Source organism: Hipposideros armiger, unplaced genomic scaffold (assembly GCF_001890085.2).
Source record: "Hipposideros armiger isolate ML-2016 unplaced genomic scaffold, ASM189008v1 scaffold_659, whole genome shotgun sequence".
NCBI classification, from domain to species: Eukaryota; Metazoa; Chordata; class Mammalia; order Chiroptera; family Hipposideridae; genus Hipposideros; species Hipposideros armiger.
The window spans coordinates 776,898-782,872 of NW_017732009.1; positions in this window are offsets into that span (position 1 = coordinate 776,898).

The following is a 5,975-nucleotide window of genomic DNA, read 5'->3' on the forward strand; positions in this document are numbered from 1 at the left end:
ACATTTATGAGATTTGTTTCCTTTGCTATATCATATTCCAATTTATATATGTGCCTCAATTTCTTTATCCATTCTGTCAATGGATATTGGGGGTGTTACGTGTTTTGGTTTTTACTATTATTATCAAAGCTTTCTGAATATTCTTGTACATGCCTCTCTATGTACATGTGCAAGAATTCTAAGGTGTATTCCTAGAAATCGAACTGCTGGGTCATAGAGATGTACATCTTTACAAGATAATGCCAAAGTGTCTTCCAAAGAAGTAGCACTAATTATTCTCTAACCACAGTATCCATATCTATTCTTTCCCTGCAACTTAATAGCTATCTTGTGATAGTATTAAGGCTTATAAGGAGAAAAACATGAGACTCTGAAAGAGAATTATGATGGGTGCCAGAAGATCTGCTCTTGGTTTTGCTACTAAATTGCTGAGGAATTTTAGATAAGTTGTTTAATCTTTCTGGGTCTCACTTTATTCACCTTTCAAACAAAATATTTGGATGAGGGGACCTTTGTGATCTTTCTTTCAGCTCTGAAATTCTCTTATCTCCAGTTCATTGTTGGGAATACTGAGCTACAGAGTGATGATTTCCTCTGCTCAAAGTCACATACCATATCATTGGGGCTCAAGTTCCTCATATGTAAAGGGGGACTAGACTATATGATCTTAGATATTACTTCCTATTTTATGGTTCTCAACTGAGAGTCTGTGATTTCAGAGTCAAGATTAATCACCATGCATTAACTGATCTATTACTATAAACTTTAAGTGCATACTATGTGCAAGGCAGGCATAAGGAGATAATGGGACATATCCTTTGCCTTGAGGAGCTCGCAGCATAACAGAAAATGTAGGTAGGTAAATAAACCAGGATGTATTATGCTGTAGTGAGATAAGTGCTGTGACAAACATGTGCATACATTATGGAGAAAGGATTGAAGCAGGGAACCAAGCAGCACTTATTAAAGGAAATGATGTTTGAAAAGTGTTTCAAATGCAGATTATCTAGATGTTGAAGCAAGGCCTCAGAAGTTATCTCATATCCTTGAATGTAAGCTCCATGAGAGCCTGGACTAGCACTTGGCCTGCCTTGTTCTGTGAATTTTCCCAGCATCTAACATAGTGCCTGATACAGAGTACTCCCTCAATAAGTATATGTAAAATGAAAAACAACAATATTTCATCTTCCTAAATCATTATTACAGCTCACAAAATGCTGCTCTATATTATCTTAAATGATCTTATTGGGGTCCTTTTGGTGCAATCAAAACAGACAGGGTCACACTCCTGTAGATGCTCAGGAAGAGAAATAATAATTCATTAATTGCCAGAAGTAAACAAGGTAAAAATGCAGCTCAAAAAGAAAACGAAAAACCTCCAGAAAATGAACTTAAAGACATAGAAATATGTGAGTTAAATGACAGACTTTAAAATTGCAGTTCTGAAAAAAACTCAGCACGATGTAAGAAAACTCATATAGGCAGTTTAATTAACTCAGAAACAAAACCAAAGAACAAAATGAATATTTTACCAAAGAGACTGAAATTTTAAAAAAGAACCAATAGAACATTATTATTTATAATCCTCGAACTGTCTTTCATGTCCCTGTGGCAATATTGTAGTTACATATTTATGCTGTCTAATCCCTTCCCCTTCTCCCTCATCCTCACCCCCTCCCAACTAGCAGCCATCAGTTGTTCTTCTATATCTCTGAGACCCTCGAGGGTAAAAAGTATAACTATTGCACTGTGTTGTACAGCTGAAACTAATTCTAAAAAATGTGTATTTCACAATAAAAAATAATAAATAAAAAAGGGAAAAAAAAGAAACGATAGAAATTCTAGAGATGAATAACTTAATAAAAGAAATGAAGAATGAAATAGCCAGCTTAGGTAATAGCGCTGACCAGATGAAGGAAAGAATCAGTGACACTGAAGACAGAAAGCTGGAAATGAAAGAGATTAAAGAAGAGAGAGACTTGAGTGTTAAAAGAAATGGGAGCACTCTACAAGAACTTTCTGACTCCATCAGAAAGAGCAATATAAAAATAATGGGCATACCAGAAAGAAAAGAAAGAGATAAAGGAACAGAGGGTATATTTAAACAAATAGTCAATGAGAACTTCCCAAACCTGTGGAAAGAACTGGATCCTCAAATCCAAGAAGCAAATAGAACACGTAATTACCCCAATCCCAGTAGGCTTTCTCCAAGACACATTGTATTGAAGCTGTCAAAAGTTAACAACAAAGAAAGAATCCTCAAGGCAGCCAAGGAAAAGAAGATGATAACCTACAAAGGAAAGCCCATTAGATTATCATCAGATTTTTCAGCAGAAACTCTACAAGCCAGGAGGGAGTGGAATCAAATATTCTAACTATCGAAAGAGAGAAATCATCAGCAAGAAGATTACATCCAGCAAAGTATTTCTTTAGATATGAAGAAGGAATAAAGACCTTTCCAGGCATACAGGAGCAGAGGGAGTTTTCTAACATGACCTGCATAATAAGAAATATTGAAGGAGGCCATTCAACCTGAAACAAAGAATTAAAATAATACAAAATCATGACCAAGATTACTAACAGAGACAGATGCAAGAAATGGCAACCCTTACACAAAATACGGCACTATACACTTAAACATAACATAAAGGGCAAAGAAGATTTTAAAAAACATTAAAAAAAGAAGGGCTGGCTGAGTTGTTCAGTTTGTTAAGAGCACGCTCAAGAGTTTGAGCTCTGAGCAACAGTGGCTCGATTCCTGGCCTGAGCTGAGCAGCTGCTGAGCTGCCAACAGGTGGCAGGATGGCTCAGCTTAAAAAAAAACACTAAAAAAAGAAAAGAAAGAGAGAAGAAAAAGACAGCTTGCTACTGCAACTCAGAAATCAACTCACAACATAAATAGGGAACACGTGTGACAACAAAAACATAAAAGGGGAGAGAAGAAATGTCTGAATCTGCAAAGGGGAATGGAAGTAAGATGCATGCTGAAGAAAAAAGACTACGGTATATATGAAACATTCTTTTACATAAACTTAATGGTAACCACTCAAAAAATGCACAACTGAGACATATAACATAAAAAAGAAGAAATAGAGGGAAAAATCATAAAATACCACACACTAAAATAACAGACAGAAACAAAAAGGCAAAGAAACAAGAGAAACACAGAGGTACCAGAAAGCAAAACATAGAATGGCTATGGGAAATCCTCATGTATCAATAATCACCCTAAATGTAAATGAACTGAACTCACCAAGAAAAAGGCACAGGGTAGGGCCGGCTGAGTGGCTCAGTTGGTTAAGAGCTCGCTCAAGAGTTTGAGCTCTGAGAAAAAGCAGTTCGAGTCCCGGCCCAAGCTGAGCAGCCACTGAGCTGCCAACAGGTGGCAGGATGGCTCAGCTAAAAAAAAAAGCCACAGGGTAGCAGTTTAGATAAAAAAACAAAACCTGACCATATGCTGGCTCTAAGAGACACATGTCAGCTACAAGGACATATATAGACTCAAAGTGAAAGGGTGGAAAATAATACTCAAAGCAAATGATATCGAGAGAAAGGAGGGTATAGTCATACTTATACCAGACGAAACAGATTTCAGGACAAAAAAGGTAGCAAGAGATAATGATGGACATTTCATAATGATAAAGGGGACAATACAACAAGAAGACTTAACACTTATCAATATTTATGCCCCCAATCAGGGAGCACCAAAATATACAAAGGAACTACTAACAAAACAAAAGAAGAAATGGACCAAAACATAATTATAATAGTGGACCTAAATACACCATGGACAGCCATAGATAGATCACTGAAACAGAAAATCAGTAAGGAAATATCAGGCTTAAATGACACATTAGATCAAATGGATGTAATTGTCATTTACGGAGCACTTCAATCTAGGACATCAGGCTATACATTCTTTTCCAAGGTACATTGATCATTCTCAAGGATAGACCATATGTTTGGATATAAAATTAGCCTCAACAAATTTAAGGAGATTGAAATCATACCAAGCATGTTGTCTGATCACAAAGCTTTGAAATTAGATATCAAATGAGAACAGAAAGTAGGAAAAACCACTAGATGGAGAGTAAACACCATGCTATTAAAAAATGACTGGGTCAAAGAAGAAATAAAATGGGAGATGAAAATTACATAGAAACTGGAGACTTCCGGTAAGATGGCAGAATACACAGATGCTGTGCCGACTGCCTCCCAGGATCACACCAAAATTACAAATAATTTATAAGATATTCAACCTTGGAAGTCCCCTGAACACTAGATAAACAGAAACTCTAAATGAAGGACTTAAAGAGGAGGCCATGTCAAATTGGGTAGGAGGGGAGGAGATGAGAGAGGGCAAACCATGGGAAGGACACCTCAGCGGTGGGGAGGCTTCTCCGGTTGGGGGAGAGACCCTCTGGCCCCACACCAAGCTCACCAGCCCAGAGTTACTTTGCCAGGAAGAGGAGTTCTATGACAGCAGGAAGTAGAAATTAGTGATGACCCTCTTTTCTCAATTCGGTGAGGCTGAGGGAAGCTGGAAAACCAGTGGAGCCGGCAAACCAACTTGCCTGTAAGTGAGCACTCACCCGGTTCCTGGCGGAGGGAGTGGCTGTGTGAGCGGGGCCCAGGAGCCTCCGGGAAGGACTGAACTGAGCGGCTTTGGCATGGAGCTGGAGGTTTTTGGGACCATTGTTCCCCTGGTGTGGAGCTTGACCACGAGTAGTGCACAGGAGGCCGCCATTTTTCAGGGCTGGGCCCTCCCACAGAGGCTCAGGTCTGGGACTGCATTGGTCTGCTGCAATTAGAGCAGGTCCACCCTCCACACAGCTTCTGCTGTGTAGCCAGGGAAACGCCTGACAGGTGCACTCCGAATCCAGGAGTTTGTGACTTGCATTAGGTCCCCGATTGCTGCACTGGGTGTGCAGAGTTGCCTGAGTGGTGATTGGCTGTCGGGCTGCTCAGCCTGATCTGCGAGCCACTGAATGGGACAGGCTGAGACTAGGAGTTTTCCTGGGAGTGTAAGGCCACGAGCTTGAGACAGCGTGATTCAGCCAGGGCTTTCCAGGCGAGTTTGTGTGGGCTGGCTGCCAATGCAACAGTGCATGCTGCTCTGACTTGGCGGGGGCCACTAGCCACATCCTGTGGTGCCTTGGAGGCCTGCCCCACCCACCTAGAGCTGTGTTGCCAGGGGCACACTGAACCCCTGGTGCCTGGCCCCTACCTCAGCACGCCACAGAGGATTTTTTGCAGCAGGAGACAGCCTGCAACAACCTGTGAGGATTTTTGGTAGTGAGCATGGTTCCAGAGCACACAGTGCCTAATTGCGAGAAGCTCACTTCAAGTCTAGAGGGAATTCAGCACATGATGCACTGAGCACTTCCTCCCAACAGCTGGTAATGAGTCGCCCAGAGTTTCTCTATTGCTGAGCAAGTGGTCTGCAGAATAAAGTGGGCCAAGAGCCCCCCCTTTTTTCCCCTTTTTTCTTTTTCTTTCCTTTTTTTCCCTCTTTTTCTCTTTTTCCTTTTTCTTTCTTTCTTTCTTTTTTTTCTTTCTAGGTGATCTATCTAATACATTGAAGCAATCAGAGTGACAGCCAGAATGAAGAAACAAAGAAACACGTCCCAAGTAAAAGATCAGAAGAAACCTCAAGAAATGGAACTAAATGAAACAGAGGTACTCAACCTTTCAGAGGCAGAGTTTAGAACACTGATGATAAGAATGTTTAAGGAACTTAAGGAAGACATAAGGAAGGATACAGAAATCATAAAAAACAACTAGTTAGAACTAAAGAATACAATAGCTGAAATGAAGAACACACTCGAAGCAATCACCAGTAGATTAGATGAAGCAGAGGATCGGATCAGTGATTTAGAAGACAAAATAGCAGAAATCACCCACTTGGAACAACAAAAAGAAAAAAGAATAAAAAACAATGAACATATTTTACATCAAGCGCAAAAACATCAAGT